Source organism: Dendrobates tinctorius, unplaced genomic scaffold, assembly GCF_039654945.1.
Source record: "Dendrobates tinctorius isolate UK_male_01 unplaced genomic scaffold, ASM3965494v1 ptg000159l, whole genome shotgun sequence".
In the NCBI taxonomy this organism is placed as follows: domain Eukaryota; kingdom Metazoa; phylum Chordata; class Amphibia; order Anura; family Dendrobatidae; genus Dendrobates; species Dendrobates tinctorius.
The window spans coordinates 11,124,252-11,146,353 of NW_027361826.1; the positions used below are offsets into that span (position 1 = coordinate 11,124,252).

Consider the following 22,102-nt stretch of genomic DNA (forward strand, 5'->3'; position numbering starts at 1 on the left):
TAAAAGAAGGCTTTAAGGTGCTGGCCCTACCTTATATAAGGAAAACCTGATGACCGGTTCCCTTTAAGTACACCTTCCCACCTACTTGTTTTTCTATCTCCTCCTCCTTTTTTGGCTTTTTAAAGATGGAGCAATCAATCAAAAAAGAGGGGTGTGGAGACAGAGGGAACACAAGTGGGTTGGAAGGTGCACCTACATGTTTGGCCATGCGATGGGTGCACCGAGCACCTGTACTTGGTTTAAACCGTCATTCTGCACTGATAGAGTCCCTTTAATCCTTAAAGAGGCAAATGTACCCTTGCATTAAAAAAATTAAAAGGACATTGATAAAAAAGTTTGTTCAAAAATGATACCCATGAGTTACCCAATATCAATACCCCATAAAAAAATAGATAGGAGCATCACAATTCAATTGTCATAATTCCTAAAGAAATACTCATCTCATCTAAGATAAGAAGCACAAATTCGTGCAAAAATAATTAAAAAAAAATTGCGAATTTATAAATTATGTTAGTGAAATTTGCAAACTGTGTGTCATTGTACGGGGAAAATCCTGGATTTCCCAGGAAAGGATTTGTTGTTTATTTTCCTACACACTGATAAGATATCGTTGATCGTGAAAGGTTGAACTTGATGAACCTGTGTACCTATGTATTAATAGACATGAGTTATATTTCTGAAAAATGGCAATGTAGGGCTTGTGGCTGGAATAGTAACTAACAGAAGAGCAAGTGCCCAAGGGTATTGCAGAACAGAACTCAGGGGTGAGCCCCTGCCAGGGTTCGGAACGATTTTGATTTTCTCTTTTTATTTCTTTTTGATGCATTCTTTCTTCTATACGCATTACTTGGCATGATTGTGTCTGTGTGTGATCATTTTTTTTTTATTTTTGCTCAAAATATATAATAAAGACATAGGAACATGTTTATATTCAGGTGACCCTAAAAATGGCTAACATTAATGTGGCAACCAAAAAATACCCAACGAGCAGCTCCTTGGCATGGTATTAGGAATAATGAGTTAAAGGCGTCATTGATGACTCGTGCATGTGCAATATCATGGGAGTGTTCGTACTTTGATCTCGTTAACTAAATTGCACCCAGCATTCTTTTATTACACAATGTAAGGACTTGTAAACTGATATTTAGTTATAAAGTCAAGGTTCTTCTATAGTATACTGAATGAAGTGGGGAGTCCATACCTTGTTGTTCTTATGTGATTTTTGTCATCATCAGACTTCTTAGAAAGTTCAGTCCAAAAGAAAACAGATGGCACTTACCGGTAAAATCCAATACTTAATTTCATCAGTAAAACATGACTGTCGGGAGAACAGGAGCGGGAGTGCTGAAGACGATGGCGGTTTCGCGCTGGGGTTGCGCTTCTACGGGTCACACAGGTGAGTGGAAATTACGTGACATCATATAGGTGAATGCCAGAACAAACCACTCCCCCAACACATGACAAGAGCACAACGGGAAACAATTGCATAAATTACAACGTGCGAAAAATTAAACAATTATACATACAAAATACATAAATATAAATCTACATTACAAAAAACGGCCATATCTATTCTTTCATTGAAGCCTATGGATTCTTGCGCACGTGTATGCTGTTTTTTTGTAAATGCCTGCTTAGCTGTTATGTAGATTTATATTTATGCATTTTGTTAGTATAATTGTTTTATTTTTCGCACATTTTTATTTGTGCAATTGTTTCCTGTTGTGTTCATGTCATGTGTTGGGGGAGTGGTTTGTTCTGGCATTCTGGCATTCACCTATATGATGTCACGTTATTTCCACCGACCTGTGTGACCCATAGAAGCGCAATCCCAGCGCAAAACGGCCATCGTCTTCAGCACTCCTGCTCCCGTTCTCCCGACAGTCATGTTTTACTGATGAAATAAAGTATTAGATTTTACCGGTAAGTGCCATCTGTTTTCTTTTGGACGGAACTGTTTGTATCTACATTTTTTAGATGGGCACCCGGTTGTCTCTTTCTGGTCAGCAGCATTTAAGGTGTGAACGATTGTCACACTGTAAGCATTAGCATAGAGGGTCAGGTGTTGTGCGGTGCGGCTTGCATTTTCTCTGAAGTGGAACAGACTTCTTAGAAACGTACTCCTTCTCTCCTGGGCTTCTATGTTATGAGTAATTAGGGTAAGGCCAAATGGAGTGTCAACCAAAAAATGCAGCCTAAGGGCTCATACTCACTTGTGAGATACTCGCACAATTCTCTTGCGAGTCTCTCGCATGAAAACCTGGCACTGCCGGTGGCACTGGGACCGAAGCGTGCGGCTGCATAGAAATACATGTAGCTGCACGCTCCAGTTAGAGTGCCGTCGGCAGTGCCAGGTTTTCATGCGAGAGACTCGCACGAGAATCATGCGAGTCTCTCACAAGTGAGTATGAGCCCTAAAGCTAAATTCAGAGGAGCCCAGACCACCCTTGCTCACAAGTTGCAGATGTGACTGGCACTAGTATGCTCCGTAAATCGGGCCAGACTAGTGCATTGTTTTTCCATGTAAACCTGAGGTCATTGTGGATATTTACACACAGGCTAACACTTAGGCTAGCATTGGTCGAGGTGCAGTCCTTTGTTCACATAAAAAACGTTCATGTTAATGTATCCTAAGGGTAAGGCCATATGAAGCAGCCATGACCTGTGCACACCATGACCCTGCTGCATCGCTGACATTACCGCAAAGATGAAGCCAGATAACGCAGTTGTGATACAATCAGGACAGTTTGGTTGACTGCATCCGGCTTTGCTTAAACATCGTGTTCTATCCAGTGAGTTTTTTTGATGTTGCGACCCAATTTAATCGATGAGGATCACCAGCAGTAATGCCAAACAACTTGCAGACTAAACTTGTTTGTTTAGGTGAAAAATTCATGAAGTCAGCTGTACATAGTTTTTGATCTCGTCATGACCACGTCACAACAGTGCCATCTGGCATTACACTCAAATATTAATGTGAACCTTTGAATTTGTGCTCTTGGCATGATAGCTATATAGTCTGAGTCGAGTAAGTAATGTTGGGACCCTTAATTATAGTCCCCCTGAATGATATCTGGCAGCTCAATGATGACCAGCAATGTGTTGAATCACAGTTTTTTATCTAATTATATTACCATGGTCATATTTTTACCTGCTGTTGTTAGATTTTTTTCTGGCATTTCTATATTTATACATCTTTCAGAATTTGTATTTATTTTTATTGCCAGCAATTTGCTTTTCTGTGGCTAAGGGCTCATTCACGCATCTGTTGTTTTGAAGTACGAGGAAAAGTAAGGGAAAAACGTTCCTGGTTTCATGAGTGAATTTGTTCCGAGTTTTATCTAAGTTTGGTCAGTGTTCCATCAGCAATGGATCAGTGAAAAAGAGATGGATCTCTGAAGTACATAGTATGGGCCTTACTCATCAAAGCTTTCACACCAGAATTATGACATAAAACCATTGAAAAGTTACAAAGTTTAAGTGCAATTAGGAGTTTCACCAAAATTTAGTAACTTTTGGCGTTTTCATTCCTTTTTCTCCCAGCTCTGCCAAAATGGGAAGAACTGGAATTGGGGCGAGGTGAGGGCTAGGCGCCACAGCTTGTCTAATTCATGATGAGCTGAGGTGTTCCCTACCCCAAAAATCTCACTCCAGTACCTGACTGAAGTAAGATTTCTGGCATGGCTCACGGATGCGCACACCACTCGTCATATGCTCCAGATTCATTAAGAGGCATTCACTTCTTCATGAATTAGGAGTGTGTGTGTGACTGCAGCATGCCTCCTTGTCAACACTGGCGTGAACAATGGGCCCTATATCTTCTGTGTGTTATTCATTCTATATGGATCCTAGAGGCGCAGCTAGGGGTTCAGCTCAGGGGAGGGGGGACAAAACATTTGAGTGGGTCCCTTATCAGGTAAGCCTTTTATAACTATGGTGACGCACCCCAATTGTGGTAATAGGGGAACCTCAGCAGATGACCAAGCTGTTAGTAAAAATAAATTTCTACACTGATGTTTCCGTCATATGGTGAGCATATAGTGGTAGATACAAGTTTTGCAGTTCATATAGGAGATTACAGTACAGTTACAGATAGTGACTTACAGCTGACGTTCTTTCTCATAGAGGAGTTCACTTTTCCTGTGACATGACAACTTCTCCAGCCAGGCCTCATCTGCAGAGATTACAACAAAGAATATCTAACTTCTTACATTTCCAGTCCCGTCCCCATCTATTTCCGACCTGCACAAACCCCTCATCCTGCTGATACCCCAATACTGAGCCACTGCTGCCATATGTGACCCTAATACTGCACCTGCTGTGTGGTACAAAAACTGTGCTCCTCTTACTGCCCCACATACTGTAATACTGCCACCACTGTGCCTCTTCCATAGTAAAATGCTTCCTTTGTGTCATTACTGCCCCGTAGAAAATATTTATGCCCTTTTTCTAGTGTTCTAGAAAACAGTCCACATTTTGCCCCTAGAAAGTGATAATGCCCCATGTGTACCTTTTAATGGTCACAATACTCTTAGTGCCTCTATAACAATAATGCTTAAATGTCCACTTAACATTTAATAATGTCCCCTGCCCATATACAGCTCTCCTATATTATTTTTATTTTATTATTTATTTATATAGCACCATTGATTCCATGGTGCTGTACATGAGAAGGGGTTACATACAAATTACAGATATCACTTACAGTAAACAAACTAACAATGACAGACTGATACAGAGGGGAGAGAGGACCCTGCCATTTCGGGCTTACATGCTACAGGATAGTGGGGAAGGAGACAGTAGGTTGGTGGGTTGCAGCAGTTCCGGTGTTGGTTGAGGTGATATCACCGGTAGTGGTAGTGGAGGTAGCGGGGTCATTGCAGGCTGTAGGCTTTCTTGAAGAGGTGGGTTTTCCGGTTCCGTCTGAAGGATCCAAATGTGGTTGATAGTCGGACTTGTTTGGGCACAATATGATGCCCCTAGACCTCCTCTATACACCATAAGATGATCCCACAGCACCTCTATATACAGTCATATGTAAAAGTTTGGGCACCCCTATTAATGTTAACCTTTTTTCTTTATAACAATTTTGGTTTTTGCAACTGGTATTTCAGTTTCATATATCTAATAACTGATGGACTCAGTTATATTTCTGGATTCAAATGAGGTTTATTGTACTAACAGAAAATGTGCAATCTGCATTTAAACAAAATTTGACCGGTGCAAAAGTATGGGCACCCTTATCATTTTCTTGATTTGAACACTCCTAACTACTTTTTACTGACTTCCTGAAGCACTAAATTGGTTTTGTAACCTCATTGAGCTTTGATCTTCATAGCCAGGTGTATCAAATCATGAGAAAAGGTATTTAAAGTGGCCACTTGCAAGTAGTTCTCCTATTTGATTCTCCTATGAAGAGTGGCATCATGGGCTCCTCAAAACAACTCTCAAATGATCTGAAAACAAAGATTATTCAACATAGCTTTTCAGGGGAAGGATACAAAAAGTTGTCTCAGAGATTTAACCAGTCAGTTTCCACTGTGAGGAACATAGTAAGGAAATGGAAGAACACAGGTACAGTTCTTGTTAAGCCCAGAAGTGGCAGGCCAAGAAAAATATCAGAAAGGCAGAGAAGAAGAATGGTGAGAACAGTCAAGGACAATCCACAGACCACCTCCAAAGACCTGCAGCATCATCTTGCTGCAGATGGTGTCACTGTGCATCGGTCAACAATACAGCGCATGCATAACGCCTTTTTGTATGACCAAACAACTCAATCTTTGTTTCATCAGTTCACAGGACCTTCTTCCAAAATGTAACTGGCTTTTCCAAATGTGCTTTTGCATACCTCAGGCGACTCTGTTTGTGGCGTGCTTGCAGAAACGGCTTCTTTCGCATCACTCTCCCATACAGCTTCTCCTTGTGCAAAGTGCGCTGTATTGTTGACCGATGCACAGTGACACCATCTGCAGCAAGATGATGCTGCAGGTCTTTGGAGGTGGTCTGTGGATTGTCCTTGACTGTTCTCACCATTCTTCTTCTTTGCCTTTCTGATATTATTCTTGGCCTGCCACTTCTGGGCTTAACAAGAACTGTACCTGTGTTCTTCCATTTCCTTACTATGTTCCTCACAGTGGAAACTGACTGGTTAAATCTCTGAGACAACTTTTTGTATCCTTCCCCTGAAAAGCTATGTTGAATAATCTTTGTTTTCAGATCATTTGAGAGTTGTTTTGAGGAGCCCATGATGCCACTCTTCATAGGAGAATCAAATAGGAGAACTACTTGCAAGTGGCCACTTTAAATACCTTTTCTCATGATTTGATACACCTGGCTATGAACTTCAAAGCTCAATGAGGTTACAAAACCAATTTAGTGCTTCAGGAAGTCAGTAAAAAGTAGTTAGGAGTGTTCAAATCAAGAAAATGATAAGGGTGCCCATACTTTTGCACCGGTCAAATTTTGTTTAAATGCAGATTGCACATTTTCTGTTAGTACAATAAACCTCATTTGAATCCAGAAATATAACTGAGTCCATCAGTTATTAGATATATGAAACTGAAATACCTGTTGCAAAAACCAAAATTGTTATAAAGAAAAAAGGTTAACATTAATAGGGGTGCCCAAACTTTTACATATGACTGTACAGTATGATGGTTCCTCAGCTCTCTATATGCAGTATGATGGGTTGTCACGTGTGTGTCACATCCTCCTGGGAGATATGGGGTTAGAAAATCATTACGTATTGTGAATCGCAGGTCTGCCATTTAGCCAGTGTGTTTCATATCCCATATTAAATGTATTTAGTTTAATTTGGTTCTGAAGAGGTTAACTCTTTCTATGCTGTTTAGAAACATACACCTCCATCTTACAGCTTCTCCTGACCTGGTCATTTCCTATCTCCTTAAACCTGGTAAGACGTTCTTTTCTTCGCCAGTGGATTTGCTGCTAGAGATTGTTGTATTCTTTCCTCATTGTCCTTTTCCCATTTGGTTTGTACATTTCTACCCTTCCCTATATACCTCTCTACCTTTGGTGAGTGTTTTGCATGTTAGTTGCTTTTTGTTATCCCTGTTTGTCTTACATGTGTACATACTAGCGTTTCTGTCCCAAGTTGTATCCGATGGGAGCCTATAATCTGATTAGGATTAAGGATGGGTATGAGTGGAAGATGGCTTTTAACACCCCAGAAGGACATTATGAAAATATTGTCATGCGTTTTGGTTTGAAAAATGCTTCTGCCATGTTCCAACATTTCGTTAATGACATCTTCCGTCACCTCGTGAGTAGATTTGTAGTACTGTCTCTTGACGACATTATTATCTACTCGCCAGATCTCCAGTCTCATCAGATAAATGTCAGGCAGGTTCAGTTCTTAGGTTTCCTAGTGTCAACTGCAGGTTTTCGCATGGATCCTGATCAGGTCTGAGCAGTTCTGGAATGAGATCTCCCAGAAAATCTGAAAGCATTACAATGCTTTAGGGGTTCGCAAACTATTATTGGAAATTTATCAGAAACTTCTTGTCTATTGTCAAACCCCTCACTGACATGACAAGGAAAGGTATGGACTTCTCGAGGTGGTCCAACTGCGCTCGGAAGACATTTTTTTTCTTTGAAGAGATGTTTTTCCACTGCGTCAATACTCAGCCAACCTCTTGCTTCTCAACCATTTATTGTCAAGGTCGATGCTTCTGAGGTGGGTTTCTGGGCTGTATTGGCTCAAGGTTTGTCCCCTGGTAAGTGGCATCCATGTGACTTCTCTGAAAAGTTGTCATCGGCCAAAACAAACTATGATGTAGGCAATTGGGAACTTTTGGCCATTAAGCTGGCATTTGCGGTGTAGTGTCATTTTTTTGAGGGTGCTGTTCACCCCGTCAGTCATCACTGATCACAAAAACTTGATGTACCTTGAATCTGCTTAACGTCTTAATCCCAGGTAAGCTAGATGGTCTTTATTTTTCACCAGGTTTAATTCTGTGGTCACTTACCGTCCTGTTATTAAGAATGTCAAAGCAAATGTTTTGTCTCGGAGTTTCCCTGGGGATGAGAGTACTGATGAGTCTGTCCCTATTTTACAAGAAAGTGTGGTTGTCCCTGCAGTGTGTTCTGAACTTGAGGGTGAGGTATTGAAGGCTCAGGGGGATGCCCCTGCTGGTCCTCCAGGGAAATTGTATGTATCTGTACATCTGTGTCTCAGAATTTTAGAGGCACATTAAAACTCAGCTCGGGCTGGTCACACAGGTAGTAAGGCGACCTTGGACCTCCTTTCTTGTCGTTTTTGGTGGCCAAGGTTGAGTAAGGATGTAGTTGATTTTGTGTCCTTCTGTAGTGTCTGTATGTAAGCAGGTCCCAGGATGCAGTAACACAGGGAATGCAGAGCATGGGTTAACAGTAATGCAATTTAATTATAACAATAGTGAAAACTCCTCGTAGGGAGACACCAGGGAGTTAAGAAAGGAAATAGTAATTCAACACAACAGTCTTATTATAAACTTATCATGACTCCAATGTTCCTCAGTCGCTTGTAATCCTGTGGGGGTTGTAGTCCCAGCCTCAGCTGGCACAGTGTCTTCAGGCGTCACCCTCCCACACACGAACCAGCTTGTGGTGGTAATGCGCAGTCTCCAGTTTTGCCCGCTGAGCCCCTAGTCCATTAATCTGTGCAGCCAAAGTGTGGGAAAGGAATGGTGCAGAAGTCTCGGTCCTATCAGTGCTCCGCTGCACACCTGTGAAAGATGGGGGACACACTACAGGATCCGGCACCTGGCACCTGCTTTTTAATGCGAGCACCGCACGCTGCTTAGCTGAGCCCCCGATGCTTTGCGCGCTCACTGATTCTTGGGGTTCCCTGCTGAGGCATGACTTCGCTCGGTCTCTTTCGCTGCGGAGCAAAGTCCACAACCGCTGTTTCTCTCTCTGCCGCGGGAAACTCCTGTCTCTTTCCCGTGCTTCCTGCTCTCTGCCTGGTCTTGCCACGCCCCCTCTCACCAGGTCATGGGTCCTGTCCGGTTCCCCATTCTTTCTCCTGGCAACATGGGACGCAGCCACGACAGTTCCGGACCCGGCATCACAAAGGTACCCGCAGCCCGGTCTTCCTCCTTACATGTGCGTGTTCCAAGACCCTGCATACTCATCTGTCTGGGGCTCTTTTACCATTAACCATTCCTGACCGACCATGGACTCATTCATCTATGGATTTCATTACTGATCTTCCATTGTCCTTTGGTAAAATTGTTATCTTAGTTGTGGGGATAGGTTTAGTAAAATGGCACACTTTATTTCTTTACCTGCTCTCTCTATAATGCCAAGACACTGGCTCAGGTGTTTGTCACCAAGATTGTGAAGCTTCACGGGGTTCTTCCGATGTGCTGTCAGATCGGGGGACCCAGTTTGTATCTACATTTTGGAGGGCGTTTTGTTCCTGTTTAGAGATGCATCAGTCCTTTTGCTCGGCGTTCAATCTTCAAACTAATGGTCAGGCACAAAGCTTAAACCAAAGTTTTGAGACATACATGTTTTGGGTTGTCATTATGATTTAAAAAGAGAAAACATGGGGGGCGTGGCATGGCTGTTGAGGAGTGAAGACGTGCTTTGGAGAGCTCCCGCTCCTATACCGGCTACCAACCTACCAGAGACCTATACAGATGACTTCTACCCTGATGACTACTAGAAGAGGCACAGGGAGCACGTCCACCGGCCCCGCGGCTTCTGAAAAGGCTTCCCACAACATATCCTGCTACTTCACAGGAGCATGGAAAAAGAAAGCTGCAGGCGCCATGATGGATCCAGGGCGCAAAGTGCAGCCGGCCCCGCCTACAGCAGGAGGCACGGTACAGGAGGTGGGGAAGCAGTCCGAAGGGAGCGAGGATCGCAGGGAGACCCCCGGAGATCTGTCGCGGTGGCCTCTGAAGCTCCGAGGGAAACCGAGCACTCTCCTCAAAATAAAGCCGCTGATCCCCTGGAGATCCGTCTCTCACAGGGAGACCACGTAGGCAAGTCAGCACAGCCTCACATCAGCGCAGCATGTGCAGGCCCGGAGGTGATGTCCCCGAGGCTCTCCACATTATGCTCTTAGAAAGGTACCATTATTTCCCCTGACACCGGCCTTGCCACCACCGTAGGCGCTACAGTGCAGGAGGATACTGACCCTATGGGGAGAAGGCAGTCAAATCACACTATATCATCTGCCCATCAGGCTGGACTGCCATCCGCCATGGCTCTCCCACCTACCCACTAGCCTACGGCATCCCCGACACCACAGTGCGGACCATCTGCCCCTTTCTTTATGGGACACTCTACAGCACCCATGGGAGCCGATCTCACATTATTATATGATAAAATAAAAGATATCCCGACGAAACAGGATATGGAACAATACATCATTTGTCTGGAATCTTCCTATAAAGCTGAACTTTCCATACTTAAAGACGACATCCAACAATGCGGGGAGAAAGTTGAATCCCATGACCAGCTTTTGGCTTCCCTGGCTGGAAGGGTAGAGGCTCAGGAGGCAGCTATGGCTGTTCAAGCTAGACAGCTACAGACCCTAGCAGAGATGCTAGATGATTCTGGAAACCGGGGACGCAGGAACAACACAAGAATACGGGGATTACCAGAATCCGTGCCCCCCCCAGGAGTTGGATTCCACCTTAAGGGGCATCTTTAATTCGGTATTGGACAGACCCCAAGATACTCCATTGGAGCTAGATCGTGCCCATAGGGCACTAGGCCCGCGCCCCAGTGAACAGGACCCACCAAGAGATGTGATATGCCGGGTACATAAATACCAACTTTAAAGATGTGGTCATGGGGGCAGCTAGGAAGGCAAGATCCATAAACCACTTGGATACCCGCATACAGCTTCTACCAGACCTGTCCAGATGGACTTTACAGGGGCGCAGAGCTCTTCGTCCTCTCTTGGATATGCTGCGACAACATGATCTTCTCTATACCTGGGGGTTTCCGTTTTGCCTTCGGGTTCAGAGAGGGGGCAGAGTGCATCGTTTGAGTCACCCTAGTGGAATTTCAGCATTCTCGGCCGCCCTAGATATACCTGAGGTGGACATACCTGACTGGCCACCTTTACCATCATTTTATAGAATGGATGATCCTCGCAGGGGTCAGGCTCCTCAGAGGCAGCGGCGACCCGGAAAAGGGCCCAATGGAGGTGAGCGTATACACCCAGGAGATGGAGATATCGCCTGATTACTCAGCTTCTTGATTTGTGGTTGGTTCTCATTTAGTTGGGTGTGGGGGCGGGGATTGGGGATCACCTCTACTGGCAACACAGAACTGAAGTTCAAATCAGTTTTCACCATCAGTTGATTCCCCTTTTTCTCTTCCTTCCCCCCCCTTTCCTCCCACTCCCCTCCCTCCCATTGTTCCCCTCCCTTCCCCCCCCCTCTCCCCTCCCCTCCCTCCCATTGTTCCCCTCCCTTCCCCATCCATATTCTCTTGGACAGCTGATGTTCCATGCTAACTGCTCTCATTTGTCTTTAATTGCTCATCATTCTGTTGTTCCCTACTTCAAAGGAAGATTTGATTCCTGGAAGCCTATGCCGCCCCAGGTTTAAATGTTATTGTATCTTTAACTTTGTTAGCCGTGATGGTACTGATGCTATTTAATATGTGGAATATGTTGACGGCCTATGTGTTTGTTAACCACGGTCATATATACTTTTTATCTGTTAACTCTCTGCCCTAGGTATACGATTGCTATATGGTTACGAGGTTGGGGGCCGGAGGAGACGGCGTCTCCATCTCTCTTCTTGTCGTACACTTTCCCCCCGGAGGTGCTGTTTCGCCTTGGTGGTGCGCAGCAATTAAAAAGTACCTCCACTAGTATTCACGTTATTTGTTGAAGTGTGCTTATCCACACTTGTATTGTTATGTTTCACCTCTATCCCTAGCCTTCCTTTTTCTACTTCTTTGTCTATCTTCTTGTTTACATCCTTTCTACCCTACTAGTTTCTCCACCCCCCTCTCCACAGCGGGCACTGGATTCCGAAGCCGACCCATCCTTTTGAACGAAGCCTGACCTCCTTGAATCCGGACTACGATCACAATGCCTGGTAAGACTGCCACGCAAAAGATTACATTGGGCTCTTTGAACGTTAGAGGCTTTAACGTACCGCAGAAGTGGTCACATATTTTATACGGCGTGCACAAGAAAAGAGTAAATGTATTGATCTTACAGGAGACCCACTTTAAAATTGGCCATGTCCCTGACATACCTGACCGCTACTATACGACTTGGTTCCATAGCGCCAACCCGGACTCACGATCCTGTGGGGTGTCTATATCACTCCATAAATCCCTCCAACACACCATACTGGACACGCTAATTGATACTGAAGCAGATACGTGATCTTGAAAATTCAGATTTTTTTCAACAACCTACACTATAGCGGGTTGGTACGCCCCCAGCCAGGACCAAATTCAAGCCGCCAGGTCTTTTTTGAAGACAGAGGCAGATTTAGCCGAAGGGGTTGTTATACTTGGAGGGGACTTTAACCTGACTCTTAACCCAACCCACAGCGGCAAAGTTCTACCTTTCTCTTCGTCAGTTGTCCTTTTTGAAAAGGGATCTTCATGACCTACATCTTACCGATGTCTGGAGGCTCCTTAATCCCAACGGCAAAGATTATACATTCTTCTCCACGCCACATAACTCATACGGTAGAATAGATTTCTTTCTACTTAGCCATTGCGCATTGGCCTGGGACCCGAAACCCTCCATTGGCAGTTTCCTCTGGTCGGATCATGCTCCAGTCTTTCTGGACATCAATCCTCCTGACTCAGTGACACGCCAGTGGACGTGGAGATTGAATGATAATCTTCTAAAAGACCCTACCTGCGTGACTGACGTTAAGGCTACCATAGCAGCATTCTTGCAAGACCACGCGCACGACAACACCGCTATGCCGATTAAATGGGAAACCCTTAAATGCGTCCTTAGAGGGTTACTTATTAAACATGGTTCCCGTCTGAAGCAAATGAAAAATAGGGACATTATGGACCTCACTGAAAAAATACTAACCCTAGAGACGATGCATAAGACCGGTTTGGGGGCGGGGATGCAGTCTGACCTGATCAAATGTAGAGATGACTTGAAATCTCTGTTAAATGAGAAGTCTCGTCACCATAGAAATCATTTTAAAAGTATACTGTATGGCCAAGCTAACAAATGTGGACGCCTGTTAGCCAGATTTCTACACCCACGCTGCCAGACCACATACATTCCATCTCTCCAGAGACACTGTGGACAGACAACGTCGGACCCAACGGAAATCCTTGATATAATGCGACGTTATTATCATACATTGTACAATATTAACAGAGATATCCCCCCTCAACCGCCTATGGACCCCCAACCACAAATAGAATCTTACATACATGATACCGCCCTCCCGACACTGGCCGCTGACTTAACAACACCACTGGAAACTGACTTTACGACGGAAGAGGTTGACAAAGTCATTCAGAACACCCCGGCAGGTAAGAGTCCAGGACCGGACGGCTTCTCCCCTCATTTCTACAAGATGTTCCAAGAGCAACTTAAACCCATTATGACGTCGGTCTTTAACTCCATCGCAGGCGACTCCCCGTTTGCCCCACAATCCTTAGAGCCTTTTATTACAGTAATACCGAAGCCAGGGAAAAACTCCACAGTGGTAACCAACTACCACCCAATATCCCTCATTAACATCGACGTAAAACTCTATGCGAAAATTTTGGCTAACCGGTTGGCACCCCTTCTACCTTTAGTTGTTCATTCGGACCAGGTGGGGTTTGTGCGGGGGAGGGAGGCGAGAGACGGCATAGGCAAGACCCTCATCTTGACAGCACATGCCAAATTAAAGCACAAACCGCTGGCTTTGCTGTCGATTGACGCGGAGAAGGCCTTTGACTGTGTACACCGGGGTTTCATGTTCTCGGCCTTACAACAGATAGGCCTGGGGAACCATTTCCTACATAGGATTGCGACTTTGTATTCTGGTCCTTCTGCGAGAGTTAGAGTCAACGGTGCAATGTCAGATTTTATAGCCATTGGGAACGGCACACGTCAGGGCTGCCCTCTATCGCCCCTTTTATACACGGTAGTTATGGAACATTTGGCAGTGGCGATTAGAAAGAACCCCAGTGTGCACGGACTATGGGTAGACCGCGCTCATTATAAGGTCTCTCTTTATGCTGACGACCTCCTGCTGTACGTATCCCAGCCACACATTACTCTCCCGTCGTTGATGGCCGAGTTTCAAAAATATGGTGCATTCAGCAATTTTAAAATTAATTTTCATAAAACTGAAGCCCTTAATATTTCCCTGAGACAGGCAGAACTTGTGAGGACCATTGGGAATTTTCCCTTTCGTTGGAGGTCTGGAGCTATCCAATATTTGGGTGTTCAAATTCCCACCAACATGACTGAACTTTATAAACTAAACTATTTGCCCCTCCTAGAGTCAACTCTGAAACGTTTGAGAGAATACGGACGAAAGAATATCTTGTGGTTTGGTAGAATGAATTCATTTAAGATGGACGTTCTTCCCAGGTTTTTATACTTGTTCCAGGTGGTCCCGATTGTACCACCGAAGGTGTTCTTCCAGACCATTAGATCTGCATTGACCCATTTTATCTGGCAGACCTCTAAGCCCCATCTGAAATATACCACTCTGACTGCCCCGAAGTCCAGAGGCGGAGCGGGCCTCCCTGACCTAGAATTCTACCATCGGGCCTCCATGCTTGTACGTCTATTCGACTGGCAATTCGGCCACTGTTCCAAGCAATGGGTGCAGCTGGAACAGACATCCTTTAACATCCCTCTGCGGCACCTTCCATGGATCCGACGCTATGACTTTGCTGCAGACGACTCTGGGGGGGTCTACAGGTTTCTTGGCACGGGAAACTTTACAGCTCTGGAATCATTTAAAAAATAAAAAGAAATTGATCAGCGCCCTGAACCTGTTGACTCCAATTTTTGGAAACCCAGATTTTCCTCCTGGTCGTCATAGGGACCAATTTTTGGGCTGGCATATTAGTACTGACTTATGCTTGGGACAACTGAGGTCGTTCGTCCGGGGACATATAGTTGACCGCACTTCTCGCCCCCCCATGACACGGTTGGAAGATTTACTTCGGCAACAAGGCCCTCCCTCTCATCTGATCTCTCTTTTGTATAAAGAATTCCACGCTAGTGACCCGGATGTGATCCCGAGCTACATTCGGGTGTGGGAAGAGGAGATGGGATGTGAGTTCTCTGCGGAGGATATTGACAAAGCTTACCTTTTTACACACAAAATGTCCCCGGCTCGGGGCGCACAGGAGAAAAATTTCAAGATTCTGTCCAGATGGTACCTATCCCCTGTCAGACTGAAGTCTATTTTCCCGTCAGTGGATGATGCCTGTTGGCGGTGTGGAACCGAGAGGGGAACTCTATTCCATATATGGTGGCAATGTTCCGCTATACGACCCTTCTGGAAGAAGGTGTTCTCGGCTTATCACAAAATTTCTGGAGATTACGTTCCCCACTCCCCACAGATTGCCATCCTTTCAATTCTTCCGGGACCCATATCTGCTCAGAAACTAAGCCTTCTCCGGTTCTGTATCGCCGCGGCACGGATGGTGATTCCACGCCATTGGCGCACGACGGCACCGCCAACTATGGCGGAATGTGTATCGGAATTCGCAGACATCTTCCGTATGGAGGAGCTGATGGCCGAAATGGAAGGGGACAACATCTGCTTGATTTGTGTGTGGCAACCTTGGATCATGTTCAGGGAAACTACCGATCTATCTCAATTGGTTGAGGAGGCTTCATAGAGGTCGGTGCGGAACTCCGGTGTCCGCTCCCCCCCCCCCCGTCCCTACCCCCTCTTAGGTTTCAAATACATGTTGGGAAATTCTTCTACCCTTACTCTTTCCACCTACCCTCCTTTGTGCTTTTTCTCCCCCTTGTCTCCTTCTTCTTCTTCTAGAGTACACCTCTGTTGAAGTCTGTAAAGATGTTACTATGACTGTTTATAATTATTGTCTCTAACATTTGATCATTACATTCTACCACTGTACCAGATGATATTGAGGATGAAGGCCATCCCTCCAGCTTGATCCTTTGAACATAAGTAATATATAACGAATGTTTATATAGTCAAGTTTGCTAGCCTACAGTACCAATTACTTGAACTGATTCTTGTACATGGTGGTGTATATGAACTCTATACCAATACTCATCCTAATGGGACATTATGTGCCTCTGTTTCAGAAAATGTTAAGGTCATATATGAAGCTGACTATACTGCGACCTTGTACGGAAGGGTGTACAATGTTTGATGTCTTGTATGTTATTTTCGTCTTTCTGTTTTCAATAAAAATAGATTCAACATAAAAAGAGAAAACACAGTAGTTTGACAAAAAATGGCTTCACCCAACCACTAACCATGAGTGGAGAAAAAGTTTTGGTGTTATCATTCATCTTCTCTGAAATAGGACAAGAAAGCAAAAATTCTGCTGGGGTATGTAAACTTTTGAGCACAACTGTACATCTGTATACTCTAGTATTTCTGTCCCAGGTCTCGAGGGGGAGGGGACAGCTTAGGGTATAACAAGAGTACAGTAAGGCACTTGGCCTAAAGTACTGTACCTCACCATAAGAGGTACCTTTGGCAGCAGAGATCGTTTGGGCCCCAGTCCTTAGGACAGTGCAGGGCCCCTTTTTCTAATCACCCTCCTTTCCATACTGAGTCCCCTCTTCAAACTATCCTCTCACACTGTGTCCCCCATATAAGGCCCAATATCTATACTATGCTCCCTCATCACACTCCCTCTCTTTGGTATATATCTCCTCCTGGCTATGTCCTTATACTGTCACCCTAAGCTACCCACCACTACTCATTCTCTTTTCTGTGCCCACTCGCACTCCCCCAATACAATCTCCTCACACTATTCCCCTCAATAGTCTCCTCACATATCTCCCATGCTGTGTCTGCACCCATCCCATCACCCTTGCTCCCTACACTGTGTTCGCATACATTCTTACCCTTGCTCCTGATAGTGTCCGCACTCACCTTACTGTGTTTGCATCCATGGTCCCCTCAAATTTATCCTGCTTCACCCTTCCCCTACTGATATTGTGTCCGAGCTCATCCCTTCCTCATTCCCCAAACTGTATCCTCAAATCTTATTTCTTCTCCTCCCACCCCCTAAACTGTGTCCTCAAATCCTAATTCTTCTCCACCACCACCCAAACTGTCCTCAAATCCTATTTCTTCTCCCCCACCCCCCAAACTGTGTCCTTAAATCCTATTCCATCTCCCCTCACCCCCAAAACTGTGTCCTCAAATCTTATTTCTTCTGTAACCCCAAACTGTGTCCTTAAATCCTATTTCTTCTGCCCCCACCCCCATTACAACAAATCTTTGGTATCTTCAGCTCCACTGGCACACCTATCGCCATTCGCGCCTCTGCAGTGCCAGTGAGTGATGTCAGTGGCATGATCACATAACCAGATCAAGCTGCTGACGTCTCCTTGACCCGGCGTTCAGAACCTCAGTTGTACTCGTGCCTGAATGATGTGAGTACAATTGAACACTGGGAGTCGGCGCTCTGCACTTTCTGTGAGCATGATGTCAGGTCCGCCCCTGCTGGCTGCCCCCGGGGCGGATGCCCCACGGCTTCCCCTGGATATGCCTCTGATAAGGAACACCTCATACATAACTAGAGAGGATATTATGTAATAGAGTAGTTTCCAATAATAATGTCCATCATCCTGGTCCCCTTTCTGGAGAATATCCTCCATTCTGGCCCCCTTCTTGGTATAATATGCCCCATCCTAGTCCCTTTCTTGGTATGATGTGTCCTATCATGGTTCCTTTCCTGGTATAATGTGTCCTTTCCTGGGATAATATGCCTCATCCTGGTAAAATGTCCATCCCGGTATATATGTGCCCCCATATCCTGGTATACATGTCCCCCATTGTGGTAGTGTAAGGAGGAAGACCGAGCTGCCGGTGCCTGCATTGAACCGGGTCCGGAACTGTCAAGGCTGCGTCCCATGTTGCCCGGGGGATGGAATAGGGGACCGGACAATCCCCGTGACTTGGGAAGAGGGGGCGTGTTTAAAGGGAAGTCACAGCTGAAAGCGCTCTGCTCTGTGACTGACAGCTTGTGCAGAAGGCGCTTGACGTCAGTGCTGGCTCCGGTTGCTAGGGGCAACCCATTTGGCAATCGAGCTGTGAAGGTTAAAAAAAAAATAGTCCTAGCGATCCGCCGAGGCCCCGCCTGCAGCCGTGACGTCAGTGGATGTGAACCCTGAGCATGCAGCGCTGTGCAGGCAGCGGCTGGTAGAGCTGCATTCTGGGCTTCCTTCTGGTGTGCACAGAGCGTCGCTTCCTCCTGGACAATGCGTGCTAGCACCTGAGCGGAGCTCGTAGCTGCAGCCTCATCTCCCCCTGGACTGCCAGCTGGTGCGGTAGGAAGGACATCATGACGTGATGTCAGAGAAGGGCAGCGCTAACTGCGCATGCCCAATAGAAGATATTACAGCCAGGCATTTGAAATGAACGCTGAGGAGACGGAGAAAAGACACAAGGAGGACATGAATGATGGATGCGAGACGTCGGTGTCAGAGGGGGAAAAACCTGCCCCCCTGTCAAATATCAGGTATGTCTGACCAATTTTAAAAACTATTATTTCTGCGGTGGAAGGTACCCTAAATAAGAGCCACTTTGACAGAATGCAGCATTAGTGCTGCGCAAGGTAGCTCTTTTACTTAAAAACGCCTGAGGGGGGTGACAGGCTCCCTTTAACCCTTTTTTCACTGCTTATTAACTCCCTAGGTGGAGACTATCTTTACCTTTACTTCTTTACTGTTAAAATAAATATTGTTATACTGTATTGCTCTGCAATCCCTGCATACTGTATCCCAGCTCCTGTTTACAGTATAATCATACCTCCCAACTTTTGAAGAAGGGAAAGAGGGACAAAGTCTGCAATTTTAGACCACGCCCCCGACCATGCCCACTTCACAACTAGTCACACCCATGTCCATGTCTGACCACACCCATTTAGCACTGCTGATCACACTGACTGGTACTGAGGGCACAGTGGCTGGTACTGTGGGCACACTGACTGGTACTAAGGAAAAGAAAGAAAGAAAACCGAGAAAAAAGAAAACAAAGAGAGAGAGAACAGCGAGAAGAGGGGAAAGAAAGAACAGAGAGTGAAAGAGAATGAAAAGAGAGAAAGAAAGGGGAAAGAAAGAAAGAACTGAGAAAAATAAAGAAGGGAAATAAAGAAAACAGAGAAAAAGAAAGAGAAAGAAGGAAAGAGAACACAGAGAAAGAGGGGACAGAAAAAAAGAACAGAGAAAGAAAGAACAGAGAAAGAAAGAGGGGAAAGAGAACAGTTAGAAAGAACAAAGAGAGCGAAAGAAAGAACAAACAGAGCGAAAGGAAGAACAGAGAGGGAGAAAGAACAGAGAGCGAAATTAAGAACCGAGAGAGAGAAAAAAGGGGAAAGAAAGAACAGTGAGAAAGAAAGAGGGGAAATAAAAAAAATGGAGGGAGAGCGAAAGAAAGAGGGGAAAGAAAGAACAGAGAGAAAGAAAGAGGGGAAAGAGAACAGAGTGAGAAAGAAAGAGGGGACAGAAAAAAAGAACAGGGAGAGCGAAAGAAAGAGGGGAAAGAGAGAAATAAAGAAATAGAAAGAAAGAGGGGAAAGAAAGAACAGAGAGCGAGAGGGAAAGAAAGAACAGAGAGAAAGAAAGGGGAAAGAAAGAAAACAGAGAAAGAAAGAAGGGAAAGAAAGGGCAGAGCGAGAGAGAAAGGGTAAAGAAAGAACAGAGAGAAAGAGGGGACAGAAAAAAAGAACAGAGAAAGAAAGAGGCGAAAGAATAGAGAGAAAGAAAGAGATAGAAAGAAAGAACAGAGATAATGAAAGAAAGAACAGAGCGATAGAGAGAAAGAAAGAGGGGAAAGAAAACAGAGAGAGAGAAAGAAACAAACAAAAATAAAGAAAGAACAGAGAGACAAAGAAAGAAAGAGGGGAAAGAAAGAACAGAGAGGTCGAGAGAAAGAAAGAGGGGAAAGAAAGAACAGAGAGAGACAGAGAAAGAACAGAGAGAAAGAAAAGTAAAGAAAGAAAGAACAGAGAGAAAGAAAGAGAGGAAAAAGAAAGAACAGAGAGAGAAAAAAAGAAAGATTAGAGAGAACAGAGAGAGATAAAGAGGGGGAAAGACAGAACAGAGAATGAGAAAGAAATAGAGAGAAAGAAAGAAAGATTCTATAAAGATACTATAGCAGCCCGGCTCCCATTGTAATGCCCACCTGAGCATCCCGATGCAGGACATATCATGATCCGCTCACATGGCCGGCATCCCCGATTCCAAGGCGATCCTGCTGTCCGCGCTGTCGGAGGAGGACATGGTGATGGATCTGAAGCATCCCTGGTTCCGTCACAATCTCCTCATGAAATTACCTCATTTTCGGTCAGCTTCCAGCACATCACTTCTGGTGGACCGTCATGTGCGAGTTTTAAAGTGCTCCTTGGGGCTCCACCGTGTACTCCTGTGTCTGCGGGAAAAGCCTTCTTTGTATGCCTCGTCCACACTTGGCTCCGCTCCGTACTTCCCGTACACATATGGCTCCACTCTGTACACACACGGCTCCGCTCCGTACACCAAGTACACACACGACTCCGCTCCGTACACCTCATACACACGCGGCTCCGCTCGGTACATCTCGTACATGCGTGGCTCCGCTCCGTACACACGCGACTCCTCCCCTCCTTTGACCTCATCACAGGTCCTGTGTGCACAGCCACAGAACAGCCCAGCCACATCATTGCAGGCTGCGGTGGGTCTCTGAGAGGGTGAGGATGGGGTTGGTGCATGGGGGGGCATGGCGGCTCAGTGCAATGCGGGGAAAAATAGCGTCCCGGGCGGGACGCGGGTGGGGGGTGTCAAAAACGGGACTGTCCCGCGAGAATCTGGACGGTTGGGAGCTATGGTATAATGGTCCCATCCTAGTTTAGTGGGCATCATCCTGGTATAATGGGCCCCATTCTGGTAAATATGTACCCCATTATGTATGCCCCCATCCTGCTATGTGCTGTTTTGTAGTGCATAGAAAAAAGTTTCTACTCACGTTCTTACATGCTCGCATGCCACATGGTGTCCTCTTTTACAGCTGGCGAGGAGACAAGTGACTTCTGCTCCCCAGTCCTGGTCATTCCGACGTCAGCTGCTGGCCTCCAATTAGTTGGTGGCATCTATTGCAGAGCAGGAAGCCAGCGGGTTCCCTGCACCACAATACATTTAATCTGAATGTGCGTCCTTTTCCCTCCTGGTCCCGGAGCAGATGCACCAGCAATATGCCTGCCCCTGGGCTAGACAACCTGCTGCATTAAACGATTGCTAATTGTCTACATATTTGTCAGTTGGCAATCGTTCAATAGCTGTGTAGTCATGCAGACTGCATTTCCCTTAGGTACAGATTGATGAGTAATAAATCATTCTGGGCACATAGACTGTCATTGCTCTTAACAGCACATTACCTGTTCATACCAGATGATGTGCTGCCGAGAACGATGACTTTTTAATCAAGCCAAAAGATCATTTTGGTTTGCTTGTTCCTTGGGTGATCTGAAGCCTGTTTACACTGCACGATTATTGGGAAACGACCATTTCTAGGAATTTACACATCTTGACTTCTTCCCAATAACCGTGCAGGGTATTCCCTAACTTGTAGCCTGGATTCCCATAAAATTGGTTCTAGACTGTGTGACTGTAATGATGAACATTAGATTGTGAGCCAAACTAGGAGGACATATATAGAATATAACGATATGTATAGTATATGGAATAGGAAATCAACTATTTATTCAGCTCTCACCTGCACTCAGGAATATAACTTCTCTGGGTACCAAACAGTTTTTCTCTTCTTTATTGAAGTTCAGTAGCTGACCAGAAAAAGAAAACAAAACATAAACCGCCTATTGTTCTCATTTGCTCATATAAAACAAATCTGTTCCAGGAAGGATCCATCTTTATTGTCGTTAGCGCTTATCTCTTCTCTGCAGAGGTTCACTTAACGGCAAAGGACTTTGACAC

General features: G+C 45.2%; 1 protein-coding gene across 2 annotated transcripts in view; it reads left to right on the top strand.

Annotated features, from left to right (window-relative positions):
- Positions 1 to 22,102, top strand: part of BAIAP2L2 (BAR/IMD domain containing adaptor protein 2 like 2) — a 102,605-nt gene that overhangs the window by 12,372 nt on the left and 68,131 nt on the right. The window lies entirely within an intron of this gene.